At 41.2% G+C, this 26,792-nt stretch overlaps 1 protein-coding gene across 4 annotated transcripts in view; it reads left to right on the forward strand.

Moving 5' to 3' along the window:
- LOC111874882 (protein O-mannosyl-transferase TMTC1) overlaps nt 1-26,792 on the forward strand; it is a 339,223-nt gene that overhangs the window by 62,816 nt on the left and 249,615 nt on the right. The window lies entirely within an intron of this gene.

Here is a 26,792-nt window from a genome sequence, read left to right on the forward strand (position 1 = left end):
ACATGAAGAGGTATAAGTTTTGCCTGCCACTCACCACGCTCACCTTCAGATAGGAACTTGTCATGATTAGATAGCTTCACAGTCGCGAGTGACGTAATCAGCCGCAAGTCTTACCGGCCACTCACCACGCTCACCTTGGGGTAGGAACTTGTTATGATTAGGACAGCTTCACAGTCATGAGCATGGCCCGGATTTTGATGACCTGAAAATATTAAAAAATGACCTATAAATGACCGAAAGAATCCAGAAAAATGACCTAAAGGAGAAAAGAAATAACACTTCGCTTCCATGTTATTCACATTTCAGAAAACATATGAAGAAAAATTCCCCAAAATGGCCAAAAATGACAAGAAATGCCCTTAAAATTCCAAAAAAAATTACGCCAAAAATGGAAAAAAATGACCTTAAACCTGAAAATGTCATAAAAATGACAAAATAATTACCTATAAATTTTACATTTCTGTAACCAGCACCTCATATCCGAGATTTATATATTTAAGAGCATCGCATAGGATACAAGGAAAAAAGATGACATGTCATCAAAATCCGGGCCCTGGTCATGAGTAACTCGAATAGCCACAAGTCTTACCGGCCTCTCACCACACTCACCTTCAGGTGGGAGCTTCTCATGTTTAGGACAGCTTCACAGCCATGCTTGACGTGAACAACCACAAGTCTTACCGGCCACTCACCGCGCTCACATTCAGGTAGGAACTTGTCATGATTAGGACTACTACACAGCCGTGAGGGACCTGTCACTGTTTTACAGACTGGCGGCTCATGCAATGCAGTATCTGCTATCCACACTGCAAACAAACCGCTACCTCTGCTTCGTATTATCGACGACAGCAGGTTTACAATTCTCACGTCAGATAAGAAATGACGTGACATTGGAATAGAACCATAGTTCTATGACGTCATGAGATAAGGACGTGATAGAAGGCGAAGCCTGGGTGAGGTAACATAGGTATAAGTTATGTCAGTTGCTGACTGACACTCTCGTAACAGATCCCAATTGAACCTTCAGCGTCGCTAACACAAAAGCTGAACATGGTACACGATCCTGAGTCGGTTACACACAACTACCACCAACAGAACCTATCGCACTAAGTTCACCGGGCAGTCATCTGCTGCTCATTAAACTGATCAATGAATTTGACAACTCTTATGAGTGGGAATGTGAAATTTATGTTCAAATACTCTACCACTGCTCTCTTACCTCACGCCGCTTTAATCTGTGATCGTATCGAGGGAATGAGATAGACAGGGCACGCAGCACGCATGTGGAAATAAAAGAAGTACAAGGTTTTCGAGGAACCTGAAGAAAGGAGACCATCAGGACGACGTAGACGAAAATGTGACGACAATATTAAAATTGGTGTTAACGAAATGTGATGGCAAGGCGTTGACTGGATTAATCTGGCTCAGGATACGGTCCAGCGGCGGACCGTTTTGAACCTAAGGGTTTCATAAAATGCCGGGAATAACTAGAGTGCTTAAACAAGGACTCAGATCCATGGAGTTAATCAGTAAGCTAATTCATGCCTCTAAATAAGAGATCATGTTTCAAACCCATTAGAGGAACTGGTAAAAGTGCACACTTAAGTAAGGTTTTCTTTCCTTTAGAATTTAAGGCCCAGTAGACGCGTAGGCTACTAACATTTGGGCTGAATTTCCCGCCTCCTTCAGGATTTATGTTCTGAACCTGGAGGAAGTTGGTTCCTCCGAAACTTTGGCACATACCATACCACACTGTTTCACATTGCAAAAGAGGCGCTATGCTACAAGCCGGAAGGTCGCGGGATCGAATCCCGATGAGGTGGATTTTTCAATTTATCTAATCCTTCCAGCGGCACTATGGCGCTGGGGTCGACTCGGCTTCTAACAGAAATGTGTACCAGGAATATTCTTGGAATATATTTTGGGGGTGAAGGGCGGCCGGCCTGTAAGGCTGACAACCTTACCGCCATCTATGAGCCGATTATCTAGAAAATGTGGGAAACTCAACATCTCACAACCGTATGGGCCTTCACGGCCTGCTACAGGGATAGCTTTGCTCTTTTTACTTTACTTTGCCTTTTTCAATTCTTCTCCTTCTTCTGCTTCTCTTCCTCCTCCTTCTTCTTATTCTTCTGCAGGCGCTGTAGCCCGTGATGAACATTGGTTTCTTTCCCGATTACTCGCCATTGGTTCCGGTCCTGTGACTTTCGTCTCCAATTCCTAGCGCCCACTGTCTTCAGATCTTCTCCAACTGAATCCAGGCATTGACAGAAGGTCTGTCTTCTCGTCGAGTACCCTCTGGGTTATGTAGGGTTAACTTCTTGCTAGGGTTCTGCTCTTGAATTCTAAAAAGATACCTCAACCATTTCAACAGCCCTACTTTAATCACTTTACGTATTTCTGGTTCATTATATAATTTATAAAGTTCAGGTTTATACCTTTATCTCCATACACCATTTTCCTTAAGTGGGCCAAAAATTCTTCTTAATATCCTTTCTTTTCATCCTTTCTTTTCTCTTAAGGTCCATCTTTCACTCTCACGTGTAAGCATAGGCCTTACAAGCGTCTTGTATAGAGTACGTTTTGTCTGTCTCCCTAAATATTGTGAACTTAATTGTTTTAGGCCATAAACAACCTGATTTGGCATTGAACTTCTATTATTTCAATAGTGGTGTTACTATCTTCTCTCGGGCTGCGCCATAGCTCAAGCGGTTAGTCGATCCCGAGTCTGGTCAAGTGGGATTTTTGGTGGACAAAGTGGCTCTGGGGCAGGTTTTCTCCGAGTACTTCGGTTTCCCCTGCCAATCTTCATTCCACCAATTGCTCCACAATCACCCTCACCTATCATCTGGGGCTGGTACAATAGGCCAGAAGTGGCCGCAGTACAAGGGACTTAGTCCCACCCCACAAGCAATAAAGAAAATACTATCTTCTCTTAGATTGGATGAATGCATTCTCTGTATATACTAGTGTCTGGAAATATTGTACATAACATCTCATAATGTATAATTTTGTAACTATCTGATAATGAACAGTCGAAGCGCTATTTTTCCCCCCATGGGCGCCTTCATAGATGGAATATAGAAATGCTTTATGAGGATCTCACTTTCGGAGCATAGTTATGAACACGCGGTTGAGATAGAACTTGGCCGTTTTTATCGCAGTGAATGCTGTAAATATGATGCATTTGATAGGAATTTTCCTTTTCGGGCTAATGCACATTGAATTTCTGTTACTTCTGTCGTCTGTAATAAAAATATCTTCTCAAATGGATACCTTTTTTTTTTAATGTTAAAACTCTGTCATCTGTTTAATAATGACAACTGTGTAACTATAGTAAAAAGTCAGAATATTTTTCAATAGATAGCAGTGTCCAAATGTCACCTAATTTTAAATCGCTTTGCGTGGCTCGCTGAGTAGCGCGCGAAAGTAAAGTTATCCCTCTGCTTAATTAAGCACCACCCTATGAAGATGTATGAAGAAGTGGAGGCACAGGTGCATGCATTCTAAAAGTCAGAAGTGGCTGAAGCTGAGTTAGCAGCTTAATGTCCTGGTCGCTTTACCCAATAGGAAAGAGCCTTCGATATTAATTGGGTAGGAGATATTCAATCGACGGCCTCTGTGGTCTAGTGGTCAGACTTCCTGGCTACAGATCCAGAGGTTCGATTCCCGGCGCTACCAGATTCTCTGAGAAGTAGTGGGTCTTGAACGGGGTCCACTCAACGTAGTGAGGATAATCGAGGATCTACTTGAATTGAAAAGTAGCGGCTCCGGTCTAGAAAACAGAAATTTACGGCCGTGGGGACTCGTTGCGCTGACCACGCGACACCCTCTATCCGCTAAAGTTGGCACTAACTTCGCCGACAAGCGGCGGTCGCTCGGTCGGTATAGTTCGCTTGCAGACTACAGCCATGGAGTTTTTGTTTAGGAGTCATTCAGTCGCGGCTGGACTGTAGTGGGAGCTTTCTGCGTTCTACGATGCTATAACTGACATAATGAAGGAAGCTCAGTTTTGAACTTCATTTGAAGTTGGATTTTTATCTGACAAATGGGAAACAAAATTATTTTTAGGACAGATCTATGAGTTCGATTTCATAGAAATGTTGATCAACAGCTTAGCTCACCGTTGACGGTTTAGATTTCTACAAAACAATTGCTCAATTCGAATTCCGGTTGAAACACAGCCGATCTGGTCTGGTTTCTTATATTCGTCAGTCGGACGGCCAAGAAGGCACCTGGTTCAAGGGTTCCGTTTCGCGCGTTCTATACACCAGTAGCTAACGTATTCGTTGCCGCGGGAACTGCAATAGTTCTAGTTTTCATTTCCCTCGTAACGGTCTGTTATTTATGCGTTGTCTCTGAAACGTGCATGAATATTTGCCTAGAAAAATGGATAATTCCTTGTCTGGCTCCCCTATTTCGGGCTTTAGGAAGTGTTTACCGATCGTTGCCCAGCAGTGGTCTGTCCCAGCTTGTTGTCGTTGCCACGTGTTTTAATAAGACCTTGTCTAGCAATGGCCGCCGGCTCTTACTCAGATATTCCGGCTTTCAGGCGGCACGTCACAGTATAGACAGAATGCCTCATTGATACCATAACAAATGTTTTTGTTACTGGTCAGCAGTTTGAAATGAAATATCAGTTCACGGTAAATGACTGGATGGTTACGTCGCTCCAATTGAAGATGCAGGTGCAGGAGAAACAGACAAGCTGTAGATTTCGGAGGAAGATCGATGTAAATGTGTTTATTCATGGCTGGAATTCTGCGCATAGATCTACTGCGCATAAGATTATTTTCGTGACAGATTGAATGTTCTTTAAGTCGCTGCAGTTAAGGGAAAATAACTACGTTTTCTACAATGGTAACACATTATTAGGAGGAAATAACAGTAGTTCTTTTTGTTAACAACGAAACAACCCTTCTATATATAAATAAAGTTTTCTAAAAGTGAGATTAATCATTCATTACATGATTACACGTAATCAGAGGAACAAAGAGTAGTTACTTTGGCAGACATGGGAGAATTGCATACCGAAATATGGTAGGAAATCTTGGATTCTAAAGATCGTTAGGAATATCTAAGCATAGGTTGAGGGGATAATATTAAAATGGATCTTTTTTTATTTTTATTTTTAGTGGGGTGGAACTAAGTCCCTTGTACTGCGGCCACTTCTAGCCTATTGTACTGCTCCAGCGCCATTTCGTCAACCACAAATCCCACTTGACCAGACCCGGGATCGAACCTGGACGGCCGCGGTGGGAAGCCAGCGACTAACCGCTTGAGCTGTGGCGCGGCCAAAATGAATCTTAAAAATAGTTCTAGAAATTGTGGGCTGGATTCGTCTGACTCGGGATGGGGAACAATTGCGTACTCTCGAACAAGTTAATAAACTTTCGGATTCCTTGAGATGTTAAGAACTTATTGAATAACTGGGAATATATTAATTTCTCATGAAACACTCGGGTTCATGGAATTAGTAAGTTAGCCGGGATAGCGCAGTCAGTATAGCGAATTGCTACGGGCTGGACGATAGAGAAATCGTAGTTCGAGTCCTGGTAGTGTAAAGAATTTTCTTTTCTCCATGTCGTTCAGACCCGCTCTGGGGTCCACCCAACCTTACTATCCAGTGGGTACCGGGGGCTCTTTCCCCGAGAGAAAAACGGCCGGGCGTGAAGCTGACCACTCAACCTCCAGCTAGTGCCGAGGTCAAGAAAATGTGGATCTATACATCCACTCCCCCATACGCCTTCATGGCGTACTGCTTAATTAGTTAAGAACGGGGACATTTTACCTTTGTTTACTTAAGGTACCCAATAAGTTAATTAGCACGAATGATAATCTGTAGACCATTAGGCGGTTATATGTACTTAGATAAAAAGAAAAGGGTTGTTGAAATATCTGACACACATAAGATCTAAAAGGTCTAAGTCTGCTTGAAGAGGGTAAAAGTAAAAAGTATGGAAACGTCTGAAGGCAGGTGTCCCAATGTAACACGCCATTATGAACTTAGAAAGCTTAAAGAGTGACAGTAAAACCAAAGGGATGTTGTGAAGAGGGTTTTGAGGCAGGCCGAATCCATAAAGAGAAAGATAAGCAGTCATGTTTCACTTCAGAAGAGCAGCTGTTTATTTTGCAGAAGAGTTGAGTTCAGGATCATTAGGATGATGAAATGGAGGAATGTGTCACATACGACTTGCGGGAGAGATGGGGGAACGCATACACAAGTTTACATGGAAAGAGTGAAAGGAAAACACAACTTGGAAGATACGGGTATAGATGGGAGGATACTAAAGTGTATCTACTGTACGAACTAGACTTCATCATGCTCTCACGATTTAGGCGTGACTATAGACGGGGTATGGATTGGTGAAGGAATTTATTGAATTCTTACACAACTCGTGACTACAAGTAATTACAGCGTTTTCGCAAATTTTCACACTTTACAAATCACCACAGCACCCGTTAAGCTTTTTCCCCCGGTTTGTTATGTCCTCATCATCCGTTTCCTGACAACGGCTTCTAACAGTGGAGATTCTTCAGCTCCCCGTGCTCATCGTCCAATCTTTACAGCCTAACGCGCAAAATTTACAACTAATTGTATTGCCCCAATTATCTTCTTGATAACTCCTTTTCACGGACTGAGTATAGAACACACCCGTTTCCATTGTTGTAGTCCAACTGCTCCAGCTGCCTAGCAACGGGTTGCATAGGGTTGCATAACACCGTTTCTAACAGTTACTCTATTGTTGTAGAGGCGTGTTTACCGCGCCGTTGAATAGCAACAGCTGTTGTCTCGTTTGTTTTCAGGGTCTTTACCTAGCAACGGGTCTATACGTCACAATGCTTTATGTAGGCAATCTTACGGAAGGAGAATCCTACGTAAGTATATAGAATATGAGGTCCTCATAGCTTGCCAATTCCATAATTTTCATTGTAGTCGTTTTTCTTCCCTCACGGGACTTGCTCTTCTACCTGCCTGCTACATGATGGTTCCTTGTTTATTTTCTTATTCGACCTTGAAGATGGAGACTATATGTTCTTTTACCGGACTACAAGGTGTTATATACCAGAAGATGTACGAGTACGTTTGACTGAGTTCTAAATTGCTGCTGGCCTTCGCCAACACAGCGATTCTTGGTTCTTATTCCCACGGGGATTATGACCTAATTTTACTCTCTGATAGTCCTGTGAGCCTTCAGGCTATATCTCGAATACGTTCGAATTATTCCCCGACGTATAAAGTATATTGAAAGCAGAGTCTAGTTCGTTTTCTAATGATGACGTAACGGTCTATGTCACTGACAATGACGCATCCTCGTCTCAAGAGTATGTGAGGTATATCAGAAAGGCTCTTTAGGAAATATGAAGTGAGCGGTGTGAAATCGGCCCACCTGGCTCAGGATCGATTAGGCGGGCTGTTGGGAGAACTGTAATGAACTTAATGACTCCATAAAATCTGTGTAAAAGCTTGCCAAGCCGAGCGATTATTAACTCAAGAAGGACTCCACTTCGTTTTTCTTCTTTGGTGGTTATTTAACGACGGTCTCAAATGGTAGGATGAGAGATGAATGATGAATTGGACAGGATTTGGAAGGAAGTGGTGGTAGCATATTCGAAGTAAACCCCCTTTCTGGACTATGAGCCTCAATCATGTGAGGGACAGTCAGTGAATTGGTCACAAATGGAAATAAAGCAGCTCTAATGATTGTAATAAATTTTCTAGGTGTATCACTAGGTAGCAGCGTACTCCAGATTCTTGACAGTCTAGGTAGCAGATGTGCATGAGCATATTTAGAGGCTGGTTTCAGTAGTCAAAATGGCGGCAGTGCTTGAAGATTTTACTACAGAAGAGTAGTGTTCTGTTGTGTATCTTCTGTGGGCAAGAGGACTCTATGCAAAGGATATTCATAAAGAAGTGTTTCATATTTATGTTTGAAAGTGTTTATTGCGTAAAGCGGTTAATAACTTGGTGGAGAAACGTTGCAGATGTTTCGCTGATTACGAAAAGGTTGAAACGGAGATGCGGAAATGACTGAGATAATAGTAAGAAAAATATATTTTGCGGTTTCGACGTACTGATAAAGCGATGGGAGAAGTGTATTAGTGTTGGTGGAAGATATGTCCAGAAATACATGTTTTTTTTTTCAGTTTCGAATATCATGTTTTACGTTCTGTATCCATTTTTACCTGTTATATTTTAGCGTCCTGTTGCACTGATTTAAGTCCATGATTTATTTCAACCGTCTTCCAGTGCATACACCCATCTATCTCACTCCTCTCTCTCGCACTACATGTTTCGGCACAAAAGTGCCATCTTCAGGTGTTATATTCGATTTACGATAAACTAGTTCACTGTATGCCTTGCCGTCTTCATATTATTTTCATTTCATTTCATTTTTTACCTATTTACTGACAACGTCGCAGCTGGTGTTATTGCTGAGATTCGAACCTATCACATCCAATATAAATGTGTATAAATTTAACGTTAGACGAACCTGTTCTCTTCAATAGTTGCATCCTGTTGTGTATGAAACTTTAAATATTTAATTTAGCTTACACATTCTTAACCTACCATTGCAAGTCTTTTAATATATATTTTAAACATTTTAATATATTTTTAATATTTTTAATAACTTGTTCAAGACATTATAAATGTTGATATATGATATACCTTTATATTTATCTTTTATCTTATTTAAATATTTGCTACTTTATTATAACACCAACTTGAGACAAAAGTTTTATGTTAGTATATAATACGACGCGTTGCACCGATAGAGTTCCACATCGATATTTCAGTGACTATACGTATTCCTGTGTATAACTGCCTGATTATGGTCTTATGCGGCCGAAAGATGTAGCAGCAGTAAAGACCGAAATTAAAACTGAGTATTTGTTATGTTGACGATAGAACCTGTTCTCTCATGTTCTGTCATGTTGGCTCTGTTTCCGCAATTAATCAATCAGATATGAGCCTTATCGCACTTTTCCAACTATGCGTACAGACGGAAGATCTGAACTGAAACGAAAGAACGCCATGTCGCCACCATACATGTAATTTGGTTTCACACGACAGGAAGTCTCCGAAATCCGGTGCAAACCAATGGGCCCGAAATCTTCTTCTGATATATCTCTGAGTTGTATAGAAACAGGAAGGCGCCGAACGAGAGATTCGACCTTGCAGTAAACTTGAGGACTCCTTTTAAATTTCCAGCCGAAATCCACATCGCTGCCCGTTATTAAAACATACTAGAGCAGTTTCAACAGAACAAGAGAAAAAATTGAATTAACATTGATTCCGTCTCGCTTGCTTTATATGCAAGCTGCACAGTGACTTCTTTACAAAGACGAGCCGGTGTAACACAAGGAATGTAGTGGCTTGGCTCCGTGCCTGATGACCGGGGTTCTATTCCGTCTGCAGCTAATATTTTTTAGGAAACAGACACCTAAGCCTGTATAGTGATTACATGTTGAATGGCCGATAGAACTGAGGTTCGAATCCTGCACAGGCAAGACTATTTTTCTCATTATTAAAATTGTTCAGACCGGTTTTTATAAGTCTGATTTAATTTTCTGTCCTGAAAATTGAGCGGGCAGTTTACTCCTAAATGTTATAAAATGTCTACCATATTATGTGTTGTTCTATCAGTTCTATTCTTCGTAATAGAATATGTATTTCAAGATGAAGGGCTGTACTCATTTTGGTAAAACCTCAGTAGGTTCCTCATTTAAACTTAAAGTGAAAAACAGATGTTATATTTTATAGATACAAATCACATTTAAACTCGCCTGACAATTATTAGTCTATGCATATAATTAAAATCTCATATTTTGTCAAAAAACCGTTGAATAGTTTTGGAAATAATATTGATGAATGGATAAACGAGTGCCACACTGTGCACTCATTTAATGCAACTTACGAAAAAACGCATCGGAAAGCCGAAAACGTGAAGAAATTTTTTTTTGTATTTATGGCAGGAGTAAATCCTTAAGAGTATGCTGGCGAAATTTATTTATTTATATCAGTAAAGGTAACACAAGGTGCAGTTGTCCCTTTATTTAATTAATGAAACGCAATACAATGAAGACATAAGGGGGAGTGGAGGTACAGCTTCACCATTCTTGACCTCGGCACTAGATGGAGGTGAGTGATCAGCCTCATGCCCTGGCCGCTTTCCCGCCGTGGGAAGGGCCCCAGTTACCCATCAGATCATCAAGGTCAGTCTCGAAGGACAATGTGAGTAACCCAGATTATAAAGAGTGGTTTAACTGGAAAGGCCGTGGAATGAATCGCTTGTGGTCCAATGTAAAATACAGACACGGAATTCTCCTGGAGAGGCCGAGGAAAACAACGAAAATCTCTGTCCATATAGGCAGTGTCGCGACAGTGTTTCGAACCGGGTATGTCAGAATCGTCACAGCTTCTTCGGTTATGTCGGCACCGATAAACTCACGCGGCGGGGAAATGCTGAATTTTAGCGTAGTTTTACTGTGGACTATTCCAAATTGCACCAGAATCAGAGAAATAAAGATTTCACCTCTGCATTTATGAGCCTATAAGCTCTCTAGCGTCGCGTGGACGTAAAACTCTGTGATTAGAGTTTAATGAGAATATCAACTTCGTAATATCAGTAGTGGGAATGAAGTTCAGTTTATCTCCTGCTATAAACCTATGGTTGATAATGAGAACCTCCATAATTTATACTCTTCACTAAATATTTTAGGGGTGATCAAGTGAAGGGAGGAGGGATGGGTGGGACATATACTACACGTGGAAAAGATGAGAAATTTATTTTAATCGTAGAATGCTAAAGAAGTCACTCGGTAGACATGTGTGTTGATGGAAGGTAAAGGCAAAGTTATCCCTGCGCTTAACTAATTAAGCACTACACTATGAAGGCGTATGGGGAGCTCGGCACCAGCTGGAGGTGAGTTGTCAGTTTCACGCCCCGGCCACTTTACACCCGAGGAAAGATCCCGCGGTACCCGTTGGATAGGAGGTTGTGTGGGCCCCAGAGCCGGTCTGGATGACGTGGAGAAGTGAAAATTCCTTACCCTACCGCGACTCGAACTCCGACCTCTCGGTAGTCCAGCCAGTGGCAAGTCGCTTTACCGACTGAGCTATCCCGGCTCAGTTGATGCAAGGATAACATTAAAATACGCCAGAGATAAATGACTTTTCAGATTAATATCCTTCCTCCATATTGAGGACCAGAGGGTAAACCATGCAGGAAGCAACAATTATCAGGGCATAAGTAAGCTTCTGCTTGCTTCTAGCCGTGCTTCCTCTCCTAACCTGTATATGGAGACAGTACGTTCTTCCGAAACATTTATTATCATCTACCTAAGTAAAAACTGATATATATCGATGTTCATTAAGTGTAACAACTTAATATTTAACAAAGCCTTTACGTCTTTCGGCCAACACTACAAAGGAAACACTTTACACGTGGTTCAAAATGGATTTCTACCACTAGAATTCAACATAAATTAAAATGAATTAAACAAGACAGAAAAATCAGTACAATTAATTAAACTTTCTTATTTTATCCCTACGCGTTGGGAGCATATTTGGACAGAAGAGAGATGAAGTGGCAGGAGGATGGAGAAAACTGCACAATAAGGAGCTTCATAACTTGTACTCTTCAAGTATAATTAGAATGATCAAGTCAAGGAGAATGAGATGGGCAGGGCATGTAGCACGAATGAGGGAGACGAGGAATGCATATAGATTATTGATGGGAAAGCCAGAAGGAATGAGAACACTGGGAAGACCTAGACGTAGGTGGTGGACAATATTGAAATGGATCTTAGAGAGATAGGATGGGACGGTATGAATTGGATTGATCTGCCTCAGGATAGGGACCAGTGAACACGATAATGAAACTTCAGGTTCCATAAAATGCTGGGAAATTCTTGAGTAGCTGCAGGATTGGTGGCTCCTCAAGAATGGCTCAGCTCCATGAGTGAGTAAGTAAGTAAGTATTGCATCCCTTTACAACGACATGTTACCATACGCGTAAAGTGTTTCTTTAGTAGTGTTGGCTCTGCCTTCTGATTATGACCAATATTTACCGAAACGTGTAAAGTCTTTGTTAAATATTGTTGCCCTTGATGGATTTTGTTACTTATTAATTCGTTAGAATGTGCATCGGCTCGCCGTGTCTCTTATAAACAGACCTAACTACACGGCGTTACAAACCAGAAGGACTGTAATGTTTATTTTCACTGCTGTGAAAACCTCATACTGGAATCAGATCTTAGTTTGGGAGAAGATGAACTTGATTAAACTGGCTAGAATGGGATTCAACTCCGACCTCTTGTGATGACGTTAGTTAAATTTCGAGTTGCATAAAGGGCTTTAAATTCCATGAGAGTTTGAATGTTTCTGGGTTTCTGAAGAAGGTTTCTGCGCCGCGTAATTAGTTTAAGAAACTGCGTGTGAAGGCGGGATGAGAATTCAAGTGATATTCAAATTAATTCTCTCAATTAAATGCGCACATTTAATAAAGTTTTTTTAGCCTACTTCCTTATTTTGAACAAATAGAAGTAGACTTACGGCGTCGCCATGTTGTCTGTGTGTCTTTTATCCCATCTGTCAACTTTTGAACGCTTGACTCAGTCTTTATGAAACTTAGTTTTGTATATCATGGCACCTGAGGCCAACTCAACAGCCTACTTCATATGTTCTTCCCATCAGTTTGTGTCTCTGCATATGTTATACCCTGTCATTGCTAGGCAACGGCTAGGTAAAAAGGTGACTGCAGTAATTAATTCACATGAAACAATTTAAAATTGTTGGTCGCGTCGTTTTATATGCGGTTGAATGGTATGAAATGAAAGTAGGCCATTAATTCTTCCAAGAACGTTTTATATCAAGAGCCTTGTCTACGTGTGAAACACTGTTCAGCATTTATACAGGAAGGAAATCGGATAATCTTCCAATACTTTAGAGTTGGAATTGGTTTTCTTACCTGATATTTAAGCTTGTTATTTTGAAATTTTACAACCTTTATCCTTCTGTGTGTAAACATGGTTTTAAAACGCTTTTTCCTTGTAAGAGGTTTGCCCCGACTGTAGCTTGTCCTGGAATGCTTTGTATTTGACGTCACTGTATGTTCACATGCAGGATCGATAACAATGCCTTCCCGAGACTCCCACGAAAATACAGATGGATGTACGGCTTAAGATGACAGTTATCTAAGGGGAAAAATACTCGTATAAAGCCTGTTGAAGTTTCAACAAACAAGCAAACAAGAAAAATATTAAAAAAACTTCCGTCAAGAATCTCTAACCTCAATAAGTAGAAAAGTTCTGGAAATGCAGCTACATTTTTACTGAGATAGTAAACCCCATGAAATAACAATATGGACTAAAGGGTGCTGCTACATAGAGGATTTATTTTGCGAGACAGGTACTACCAACCCACGTGTACCTTCCACTGTCGTCATGTTTGTCATACTTTATTTGCAACTTTTCAATAGCATAACAACAGAAGAGGAAGCATTAACCCTTTCATAAAATTTACTAACATGAAGTGCAATGAAATTTCAGCCGGAAGTTTTTTCATTATCATAATTTGTGTCATTTTACGTTGTTCACTGTGGTTCACTCTTAGACTCATAGAAAACATGAATTAATTGGGTATTCGCCCTTGAATATTTATGGAAAGAGGGTTAAGTTTATAATAATACGTCTTTCAGCACCATCTGTTTTCGGACTCTGTAGCCAGGGTAAATGGAACAGTGAAGTGGCTCCATCATCAGCGTTCTCGCGAACTATTTACAAACTGACGCGGAGCGGATTTTCATTATTTTTCTGTGCGAAGAAGGATATGAATTATTGCTTCTGTAGACTGACCTTCAACTGATGTAAGTTCTCAGTATTTTATTTGCTTAATGACTTCCAGTTATCTTCATAGACATCTGTTTGGGATGAACAATAAGAGAAACAGAACTACATTGTAGCCAAATGCTTACGAAAATTCAGTTCCCTTCTGATGTGTTATGTATTTTATCATGGGTTTGGAAGGATTGGCCGGTCACGGTAGCATAGCTGTCTGAGGCATGTACTCTCTTCGCTCGCTCGGAAACCGGGATCGTGTGTTCGAATCCCACACAAGGCATGGATGTGTGGTATGTATATGTATTTATTCTGTTTGTGTTCTGTGTTTAGGTAGAGGCCTTGCGAAGAGCTGATCACTCGTCCAAGGAGTCCTACCGTCAGTAAAATGATGAAAATGAAAAAAAAAACCTCAACACCGTAACGGTGTAAGGAGAACGGATTAAGTAAAGTAAGTTTGAAGGATTGTATGACTGCAGTGCACATCTATCAACACTGCTATTGTACTGTAACTGAATTCACCATAATTACCATTTAGAATTCAAGCAATATGAATTAGTAAAGAGTGGTTGATTTGTATGATATTTCTAATCCTGAGAGAAGTTTCCCACTTTGTAAGGTGGATGGATCAGCATTCCAAAATCATAAAAACGCAAAGTATTCATCCTCCCCTTGGACTGATTACCTGGAGAGTTATGCTAGCGGAAGCAAAATTTCCTGGTAGTTTCACCCAAGGCAGATAGATCAGAAGGTAGGGGCTAGATGAAAGGTAGCCTCTGGGCTTTCGGTTTGGGGAATTAGGCGTCGGATTTCAATGTATAATCAGATAACAGTAAAGAATTAATCGACTCGAATCATGACTTCGTGTATCTCGGGGCCATAACACACGTTATCTCAGTCTATAACACTTATGACATATTCGGGAGGTTGGTCTTTCGAATGTCGACTGAGATAAATCGTGGTCTTCCTCAGAAATAAGCATGACTCTTTCCTTCCAGGTCCTTTCCACTTCATCCTTGATTAATCATCCTAACTGTCTTACTTATTTACTTAATCCGTTCCTCTTATACCTTACGGTATCGAGGTTCTTTTTTATTTTGATCATTTTACAGACGGTAGGTCTCCTTGGATGAGTGATCAGCTTGTTACAAGGCCTCTACCTATACACAAGACAACACAAACACAGAATAAACACATAGACGTACCAAACATCCATGCCTTATGTGGGACTCGAAAGCGAGCGAAGACAGTACATGCCTTAAGGTGCGTCCACATTACTCGTGCTCGTGCTCACCAGGCTTGTGCTCGTCGGGAGACTCGTCTGGCTTTTACTTGTGCTCGTAAATCTTCGTCCACACTACTTCAGTTGCTCGCCAGGCTTCGGCGCGTGAGGATCCGTATATTTACTCGTAGTGTGTATAGGCTCTAGTCGTATTTTAATTCATTGGCTAGTTTTCAAATTAAAAATTTAGAATTTGCTTGTCTCGTGACTTGTCATAAAGTTCACATTACTCGCGAGCATAGCGAGTCACACGAGCACGAGCACGAGTAATGTGGACGCGCCTTTAGACCGCCCGGCTACCGTGAACTGTTCATGAACTAATAAAGGAAAGAAATAAGGCGAAATGTTTTGTGAACATTTTAATGAATATTTGGGTTCTATAAGAGACACTAATTCCTTGAATAGCTCAGCGACCGTTATTAATAAGAACGTGGGGGTTAAATTACACAAGACAGCTTGCAGCACGCCGGATACTGCAGCCGGGAATGTCCGAATACAAATCAAAGGACATGTATCCCATACGTACTTCATACGTTGATTTTAGCAATGGAACGTAAATGTTTTCATATTGCGAAAGGAATTGCTATGTATTTGTAATTTACATGATGCTAGGGTTTAAATTCGGATTTAAAGTTATAATAATTGACGAAGTTCATGTGACGTTTAGCAGTTCACAGCCAGCTTTACCTTTATTGTTTATAAATTTTAATCTTGCATGCGAAGTGCATAAACCCCTGGGATGAATTATTACCCGATGATAGATGAATACATAAGGAGCCATAATGTACACTTTGCAACATTCGGATAGAAAACCGAGCAGGTTAACGTGGTGGTAACTATCTAGACTGGGCCGCGCCATAGCTCAAACGATTAGTCGCTGGCTTCCCATCGCGGCGGCCCGGGTTCGATCCCGGTTCTGGTCAAGTGGGATTTGTGGTGGACAAAGTGGCGCTGGGGCGGGTTTTCTCCGAGTACTTCGGTTTCCCCTGCCAATCATCTTTCCACCAATTTCTCCACAATCATCCTCACCTATCATCTGGGGCTGGTACAATAGGCCAGAAGTGGCCGCAGTACAAAGGAATTAGTACCACCCCACTAGCAATAAAAGAAACTATCTAGACTTGAATTCCGGGAGTTCTCGGTTCGAATCTCTACCGGAACACCCGGTATCCTGACTTGAGATTTTCAATGGTAATGTTCAGAGTCTGGGGCACGCCGTATCGTAGTTGGTTGAAGCACAATGCTACAAGCCGGAAGGTCGCGGGATCGAAGCCCGATGAGGTGGATTTTTTAAATTTACCTAATCCTTCCAGCCACACTGTGGTCCTGGGGGTCGACTCAGCCTCTGACAGCAATGAGTACCAGGAATCTTCCTAGGAGGTAAAAGTGGGCCGGCGCGTAAGCCTGACAACCTCACCGCCATCTATGAGCCGATTGTCTATAAAACGTGGGAACCTCAACATCTCACACCCCTATGGTCCTTCACGGCCTGTTACAGGGATACCTTTACTGTTCTTCAGAGTCTTTAAGGAAATGTCGAGGTAATATATCGATTAGCCTGAAATCGATTATTTCTCAATTCTCTCCAATACATTATTCATCACTGATCATATCATTCGATGCCATATTGTCCAGAACACTCAGCAGCCATAGACGAATGAGAAAGCCATATGTCGTTGTTTCTGTATGTGTATATGTGTGTGTGTATGAGAAAATAATTATCAGCTGAGTTTAATGCCCTCCAGCCCAGTGGTTACCATATGTATAATCCGCTTTAAAACACAAAATATCTGAATTTTCCCACGGAGTCTCTTCGTGGATTTCATACGATTCTCACAATAAACAGCGTATATTTATGTAAAGAACATTAATGGATTGGGCTTTATGGTGGAAAAGGATTGTGTTTTCTGTGAAATAACTGATTTTTTAAAAATAGTTACGTAACATTCTGTATGAGTACAAGAGGGAAATGATTCAATGGAAATTTTCCTTCATGTACCATTTCGCGAGTGAAATGTATGTCTCTGTGAAAGAAGATATAGTAAAATTTTGCCCCGACAGAGCGCAGCACTCCTTTGTTGCAAGTAGTACTAGTTCTCCCAGTAGGTGTATCTGCCGGCAAGAGTCTCTCTTTCGTCAGCTGTCGTCATTTTAATGAAATTTATAATTCATAAGGGCTTCTTAAAACTAGAATTTTGTATTTTTATTTTCAATGCTGGGTATTATGACTGGACTGTGAATACTCGAAGTGGAGCGTCCAATAAAGAGCAACCTCTCATTCCGTAAGAATAGAAGAACTGTTCATTCAGAACCAGATTGTTAGGTGTATCTGTTGATCCGTTCCATGATTCAATCCAGGGCTTCAGTGTTACGAAAAAGTTGATTCCGAAAACATATTTTTTTCAGAGCGTCTCATTTTAAAAAAGACAATTTAGAGCAGTATGAAGACAATACTGAAAACACTCTCGGAAAGTAATTTCCATAAATATTGTGGCATGTAGACCCATTGCTAGGCAACGGCCGTGAAATAGGCGCTATACAACAGTCGTTGCTTGGCAGAGGCTTTCAACGGCGGACATTACCCTTCCTCTGTGTTCCCGAACTGTCCTTTGCCTCAGCTATCAGCTTCTCACAGCAACAGATCACAGCGACAGAACCACAGCAGTTCTCTAACTATCTCACCAACCAACTCTTCACTAACTGACTGACTCCTTACTTGTCCTGCTTATATTATCTCAGCAGGGATCGCACATAAAACACAGTCCCTCTGTTGCTGTGCCATTTTTCCTTTGTGTCTGTTGGTGTTCCCACGTGATTGCTACTAAGGCATTGCCTAGCAGCGGCCTTTTATTTGAGGTGCAGTTACTTAGCGACGACTGTTGTATAGTTGCTTATTTCGTGGCCGTTGCTTAGCAGTGAGTCTACATGCCACAATATATTATCGAAAATATAAATTATTTATGTCCTGAATACCCAACGAAGATCAATAAAAAATAGCCTGAAACCTAAGCTTGTAAGAATATTTTCTGGCTGTTCTGGGGGCCCGTTTTGAAGAAACTCCTGGTGTTGCTCATACCCTTTTATAAGTCAGTATTCTATCGAAAGTTGTCAGTGCGAATAGAAATGACAGGTTAATTTAGAACCTAGAACATGGACATGTATTATCACAAGAGGAGTTGGCGTTTTCGAAGTTCACCTATTCCTATATAGAACGCTGTCACGAAATGATATATAGCGAAGTGTACAACATACGAATTCCTTGCGTCTTCTTAACAAAAACTCGTACATAATAGTGACACAACACATATAGGCCTCCTTAATTTATTATAGGATCTAGGATACGTCATCGTCCAGTAGTGACGTGGTTCTCACGTCACAGTAACAAGTTAGAAGGGTCGGTTTTCAACGCAATTCCGGCATCCATGCACCGGTAAAGTTGGTTACGAGCATCAAGCCATGGAGACACATGGGGAATGGAGCTTTAGCTTCATGGATATTTAATCCGAGCACTAGATGGTAGTTGGTGTAGCGACTGGCTACGGGCTGAACGACTGAGGGGTTGGAGTTTGAGCCCCAGTAGGGTCAAGAATTTTCTCCACGTCTGGGGCCCACCCAACCTCCTATCCAGTAGGTGCCGGAGGCTCCTTCCCCGGGGGTAAAGCAGCCGGGGCATTTGACGGTGACCATTCACCTCCAACTAGTGCCGAAGCCAAGAAAAAGCGATTCTATATATCCACTCCCCCATACGTCTTCATAGCGTAATGCGTAATTAGTTAAGCACAGGAACAGTTTACTAGATGTAGTACTAAGTCATCTTCATGCCCTGGCAGCTATACCTTCGCGAAAAGAACCACTGGTACTCATTTGAAGAAGATTTTGGTTGCGCCCCGGGGCCTGGAAGCTGTGGTGAAGAGGAAATTATTTTGTCTTCTCTTGGAATGGAACCCTGACTTCTCGGTCGTGTAGCCCGTAGCCCAGTTGCTGTACCTACCGATAGTTTTTCAGTTGCGGAATACGAATTTAAAAATGTAGGTCACAGAATGGTATATGTGTCCCGGAGTTAGTGGTGTGTGGACAGGGCACGGCTCGATGTTGGGTACAAGATTGAACGTGTCTTGTTATTGATTCAGTCGCCTCTGCCAAAAAATGCGGGGCAGTCAAACGTTCGTTGGGTCCATTGTTTCGAAATGGCGAGGTCAAATTGATGGATTTACTCGTTTTTGAGGCTACTTTATCATGGAAACAGAAAAATTACGATTGTGGAAACAAAATTAGAGCAACTCTTTCAGATTCTCTCAGTATGGTTATTGTAAATGAGAGCAACGAACGTCTGTTCCTTACAGCGTGTTTCAGAAAGTACAGAATGATTCATAATTTTGTATACGATCACTCTAAAATGGGTAAAGATAAAGTTGGCCGAGTGTTTAATTAATTAAGCGCTATGCCATGAAGACGTGGGAGGGTGGATGTATAGCCTTCCCATTCTTCGTATGGGCTTTAAATTATCATTGCCTTTAGTATTGTACCTAGTTAAAGGTCAGAATGATTTAGAAAATGGAAATTGTAATTTAGTTTTCTGTAATACCCATTATGTAAAATTCGCTTAGTTGGGGGTGGAGCCCAACTGAGTCCACTCGACACGGCGGCCACTGATTGGCCTATTGTAGCCTGCCCCGGGTGATTATGATGATGGAGAAATTGGTGGAATGAAGACTGGCAGGGGAAACAGAAGTACTCGGAGAAAATCCGCCCCAGCGCCGTTTTGTCCACCACAAATCCCACTTGGCCAGACCCGGGATCGAACCCGGGCTGCCGCGGTGGGAAGCCAGCGACTAACCGCTTGAGCTATGACGTGGCCTTACCCCTTATGTAAGTCTAAGGGATAATTTCTCTAGAATGTAGACATTCTGTAAGAAGTATACACGTATATACTTTAGTTGTCAGCAGAATAGCAAAATCTAAGATTCAAAAGTTTAATATATTTTTATAGCTACCCAATAAATCCCCGCCAGAAGATTGCGGGGTGTCGTATCCACAACCATTTCGAAATATCAACAATCCTTTCAAGAACCCTACGTTACAGTGGGCCTATCGGTTTCGTATTCGGCTGTCATTTCCCCTTCAAGAAGTGTGTCAACCAGAGTTATTAAACCCTGGAGCTGAAGTAGAACTGACATGGCCTTCCACATTTCCGACTCTCTCTCTCTCTCTTTCTCTCTGTGAGTGAGGTTTTGACACACACGAGGTTTCTCTCTCTCCTTTTTATAACGTTGCAAAATTCACTAGAGTGGCGAAATAAATCCACAACCTAGAGCCAAATTGATATGACAGCTTCCGCTGTTTGGTTTAGGTCGATAGGAGACGATGAAAAGTGTTGAGTCCGCAGTTTTCTATACCTCTGAAACAAATCTATCTGCCCTAAATTTTCTCCAGAAGACAACCACTGGACAATGAATGAAGAGGAGTGGAGGTTATTGTTTAGTCTTTGGTCCTTGGCTTCAATTCCCAAAGTATAATAACATATGAAATAAATTAATAACATTTAATTGCTGCCGCATAAATAAAGAAAAATATAAAGTCGTCCCTGTGCTTAATTAATTAAGCACCACGCTATGAAGACGTATGGGGGAGTGGAGGTATAGCTCCACCATTCTTTACTTCGGTACTAGAGGGAGGGGATTTGTTGAGGATCGTGGTCTCCGCGCGACGCGGTAGCACGCGTTGCCAGCGTTGACGTAACGGCAGAGCAGCTGTGTTAGGCAACCATTGCCGAGATGACGTAACAGGGGACACCTCGGTTACTGCGCGGCAACAGAGGAGGATATAAGAGGCCGGTAGAGCGGTGTGAGAGATAGTCTTGGTAGAGTGTGTGCACAGTGTGCCGAGAAAAAGAGCAGCCAAGAGGAGTGAGTGTGTGTGCGTGGTGCCGGGAGTGAGAGTGTAGATTGTGAAGCCAGACAGAAGACAGCACGGAGAGTTCGACTGTTCTACAGTATAGTGAGAGTTGATAATACGAAGGAGCGACTGTGAAAGGACTAGTTCAACATTTTGTGTTATAGTTACGTTGAATTGTAGTTACGGCATAGCGTAATAAAGTGACGTTACGAGAATACACTCCTCGAGGTCTTGTTCACGACAGGAGTCGCTTTACCTCCCGGGAAGCAACCGGTGACGATTTTACAGGAGTCTGCATGGGCGCAGAGCCGGGCGGACGTAAGGGAGAAGGCAAAAATCTTGCAGCTGTTAGGAATCAAACACGGTTGTCCAGTCTGTAGCCCGTCGCTATAACAACTGACGATCTTAAGAACTAGATTTCAGTGTCTAGATAGAGAGGTAGAGTATTCTCTTGGGCTCCGTGTCCACATTCACCTTGAAGTACGTCGAGCTCCCGTCCAATGATAACGAAGTTGTAGAAAGGCCGGAGCATGGATCTGGCAACTTATTTACTCATAGGATCAGAGTGCCGATATTTGTTATAAGCAGGACAAGTCTACAGTTTAGTTTTGAGACGGTCGCCATTAAGTATGGAACTGAACACGGAAGTTCAAGTATCTACGGCGTTAGGAGCCGTTACCAGACAACGACATGTGAAGCGATAGCAGACTAAGAAGACTTAGTACGTGTTGTAGTGAACTTCTGAGTATGTGAAGTAGCGATAGCGCTATAGTTACTTGTAGTATCCATTAAATTCAATTACCAATCCAAATCCCGTCTATAGTCACGTGAGAATATGCTCAGCAAAATTAGGAGCGCAGTAAAAATTGTTGCATGTTCCTATATAAGAAACATCAATGAATACCTATTTGCCGTTTTGTACAAATTTTGGAGGACAACTATTTGTAGTACATTTATTACTTGACATATTTTTTTTTTAATTCAGTCATTGAAATTTTAAAATCCATTAGAGTGACTGAATTATTATAGGCGGCGCCATAGCTCAAGCGGTTAGTCGCTGGCTTCCCATCGCGGCGGCCCAGTTCGATCCCGGGTCTGGTCAAGTGGGATTTGTGGTCGACAAAGTGGCGCTGAAGCAGGTTTTCTCCGAATATTTCGGTTTCCCCTGCCAATCTTCATTCCACCAATTCCTCCACAATCACCCTCACCTATCATATGGGGCTGGTACAATAGGCCAGAAGTGGCCGCAGTACAAGAGACTTAGTCCCACCCCACTAGCAATAAAGAACTGAATAATTAGAATGATCAAGTCAAGGAGAATGAGGTGGGTAGGGCATGTAGCATGAATGGGCGAGTAGAGGAATGCATATATGATATTGGTGGGAAGCTAGAAGGAAAGAGACCACTGGGAAGACCAAGACGTAGGTGGGTGAACAATATTATTATGGATGTTAGAGAGATAGGATGGGGTGGTATGGATTGGATTGATCTGGCTCAGGATAGAGACCAATGGAGGCCTCTTGTGAACACGGTAATGAACCTTCGGGGTTCTTAAAATGCTGGGAAATTCTTGAGTAGCTGCAGAATTGGCTGCTCCTCCAGAAGGGGTCAGCTCCATGAGTAAGTAAGTAAGTAACTGGAATAACTGGACGTAAAATTACTTTTCGTTATATAAAGCACTTAGGTTACGAAATTGTTTGATCTTTACGAAAGTCATTGCAAATTATCGTGTACATTTTCTGCTAGAACTATTTTACGTACGAAATATTGTTGTTATGTAACTCATTATATCAAAATCGATTTCCCTGCATTGGACGGAAACTTACGTAATGATATGATGATATATAAATTCTCAAGTTTTCTTCATTATTTTTACTTTTATTTTTCTCAATGGCTTTTCTACCAAATTTCTCTTTCCGCTTTTATGTAAATAAATTAAGCATATGCATAACGTTATTAATTTTCAGCATAATGTAGTTGAATTAGCGATCCAGAAAATAAAATATATTTATATCAAACCTACTGACTGGCGTCTGCTTATCACTCACATCACAATGCGGTGAAATATCAATGATTCGGTGCCATAATAGCTCATAACATCATAACAACCTGTGGATCTTATGATGTAACACATAGCTTTTACTATGGTTGGAATTTCATGTGGCATAAATCTTTTATTCTAAAATCTGTAATCTAGATTGAATGAACGCCGCTTTCGAGTGGGTAGCGCCCCTGTTCCGAATTCGGAAAGTCCATGGTTAGCCTGACATGTTTTCTGTGATTTTCCTCTGTACTTCCAGGGACATGTAGTATTTCATCAAGCTGGACCACGAATTTTTGCATGTTCATACAATTCATCATTCATTGATCATCGTGTCATGGGACACTAAATAACCTGAGCTACTGAAAGCGTCGTTAAATGAACCATAACTAAATAGTACCATGAATCTTGGCCCTTGCACCGCGACCACAGTGGTCTCTTGTGCCTTGATACTACCATACATTAGAATATTACGTCCGCTGGAATTAGATGTTCACACATACTGCAGGCTACTTATTATGAATTATTGCATGAAGTGCGTGAAATTAAACGCTTAATATGAAGTACAGTGAATTCGAACCACAAGCTTAATTTCAGAATATGTTTAACAGATGTTATTGACACGTCCACTTTAATATTATCCTACTAACTACGCCCACATGTCCGAAGAAGTCTCCCATAGATTATGTCTCAACACCAAATATATACCTGTGTTTGACTCTAAAAAACAAATTACTCGTGCTAAGAGGATATGCTCCATAGTATCCAATTGTCAGGGGCGCCGTAAAATAAGTCCCTTGAGGCCGCAGTACAAAGAGGTTTTCTTACGTAACCATAATAATAATAATAATAATAATAATAATAATAATAATAATTCAGTTGTTTATTTATTTTTGTGCTAACGTCCAGCGGCCAATTACAAATTGAGCATGAGTAGAAAAGGAAAGGGGAAAACAAATAAAAAATAAAAAATATAATAATAATAATAATAATAATAATAATAATAATAATACAAATAACTACAGTGACTTACTGGTCGCAATTTGTAACTAGTGGCAAGTACTGTCTTCGCTCGCTTGGTAACCGGGATCGTGGGTTCGAATCCCACTCAGAGCTTGGATGTTTAGTTTGTGTGTGTGCGTTTTCTGTGTTTGTGTACAGGTAGAGGCCTTGCGACGAGCTGCTCACCCGCCCAAGGAGTTCTACCGAATGTGTAAGATCTAGAAAAACCAAAGTGAACGGAGAAGTTCATGGAGGTAGGCCTAGGCCCACTGGGGCTGTAGTGCGAAGGAAAAATATCGTAACTAGTGCAGATTTATCAAATTAATGAACATATATTTGTTTTAAAATAATGTGATATTTTCTCGAAAAATATCTGTTACGTATTATGTTAAACAGAGAGGGTGTTGTAAGGATCTGAGTGTGACTCAGCTGACTCCGTTTAAAATGCAGGGTCAATATAGAACCTTCGTCTTCCATAAAAGACTGGCAATTTCTTGACCCTCTGGTGACTATCAGCTTCTTAAGAAGGACACGTCTCTGTGGAATTAATTCTGTCATCTCTGTAATCCTTTACGATTTTATCTCAAAGACGCTCACTAAATCGTTCGTCGGAGATTGTACCATTCAGATCTGCAGTACTCCCTACTTCAGGGTCCCAAGTCACTTTGACAGTGATATAAAACTTCGGTCTCTATGGTAATTCCATCTCCCACAATTCCATGCAGAACCCAGAGACTGAAGAAAGCATTTATCGGTCTTATAAGCAAACCGCCACAGCCGTCTTCCACCTAATTAACTCAACCACTTCAATTAGTTAATTAATGGAATAGAGGTAGAAGAAGATGGGTAACCATGGAGGGGATGGGAAGATCGGATTCATTCTTCTAGCAGAAATCTGAAGAGTGGGAGGTAGGAGTGGCTATACTTGGTGATGTGTTTGGAGATGAGAAATCAAGAAGAATACAAGTGCATTACCACCAGCAAACATCTTGTACCAGCAGCTCTGATCTTAATTAAATGGTGGAAACTTAAGAATTTCCAACCTAGTCCTTCTCCTGCTGTCTCCATTTACTTCGTCCAGAACTTTTCATTTTCTTTTCTTTTTTTGTTTTATGGGGGATGAGAAAAAAGAGGAATATTATCAGTCAAGTTTTACATTTTCGAACTTTTCCCCCTTATTCGCCTTAACTGGAGTAACGAAATGTGAAGGGGGGAAAGATTTAAGAAAAAGTGTGACATTAATTTATTTGTGAAGAAGTTTTCTTCTGGAAATATTAGAATGTACAAGAAAAATATTAATCAAAATTCTGCGTTAGAAATTACAGCCAGGTGGTTACGACTTAAAGGAAAAACTGAAGGTTAGGACTGCTGCTGAGACAGCATACTCGTGACTGTAGTGTCCAAAGAAACTGATGTTGAAACCACTGAGAACAATGCCCAAAACGATGCCCTAAGTTAAATTAAAGCCATCTTGCATTTTCTCTTAAACCAAGAATTATGGTACCCACAAACACAATTTCCTTGTCTCGTAGTTCTGTCTCAAAGAATTAGGATGTAGTACTTTCGGAAAACATTGAAAACATCTCCAACTGAAACATATAACGGCCTCACTAGTGTATATAATGTGATCCGGGGTCCTTATTGCAATAGTTGTCAGGGGAAAGCTGGGAGTGGGACCGAGTTGTTGAAAGGAAGGAAGAGAGTGGCTGAATAGGAAGGAGTCTGTAGAAGACTATCGAGAGGGAACAAACCGCAGTACAGAAATTCCTGCAGCAGTGATGGTCAGCAAAATTTCATGGCTTTGGTCCAAGAACTTTTTAACAACTTTGTCCTAAACTCTTCCTACCCACACCCAAATACTCTGTCTCCCTCTGTCACACAAAAAGACACAAAACACCCACAAAGGAGCACTAGTACATACAAAACACACATTAACACTAACATAAACACACACAAACGCAAAATAGCACACGTACATACATACACAAACACAAAATACACAATAACACACACTAAAGCAAACACATACACACAAACACAAACATGATCAAACAAACAAACAAACAAACAAACAAACGCTCACACATATACATAAACACGTGCACAAACATAATCACATACAAACACACAGACAAACTGACGATAAAAGTCATACGAATAAACGCACACACAAACACACACACATATATATGATAGACTTGAAAGGATTCTGACGATGGTGTATACTGGCTGTTCGAATCCGTGAACACAAGCACAATCTTAAGCAGGGTCTTCTAGAGAAATCCAGGTTGGCTCAGCATGCATATGAAGAAGGTCACAGGGTAAGATGGGATGAAGCTAGGATCTTGGAGATTGAAAGCAACAGCGGATACAGGAAATACAAAGAATCAGCTCATATGGCATGTTCATCCAATCCGATCAGCCAACCCAGTTTGGATATTTCTCCTATATGGATCCCCCTCATCAATGAAGAGGTTAACAAACCAAAAAATGTAATTTCATGAATATTGGTGGTTCCACTACTACTGCAAGTTTTCGTCCGGGGATTAGTCTGATTCCCGGAAGTCACCATGGTGGCACGATTCTTTATCCATGCAGATCAGGCATGCTTTATCCAGTTTTTACTTCGTTTTTAACTGAATTCCTGGAATATAACCCATACTTCTGTTTCTTTACATTGTTGACAAGTGCATGTTTGGCACAAATTTTCTATCATGTTTTTACTGCGAT

The sequence above is a fragment of the Cryptotermes secundus genome, unplaced genomic scaffold (assembly GCF_002891405.2).
Source record: "Cryptotermes secundus unplaced genomic scaffold, Csec_1.0 scaffold160, whole genome shotgun sequence".
Lineage (NCBI taxonomy): Eukaryota > Metazoa > Arthropoda > Insecta > Blattodea > Kalotermitidae > Cryptotermes > Cryptotermes secundus.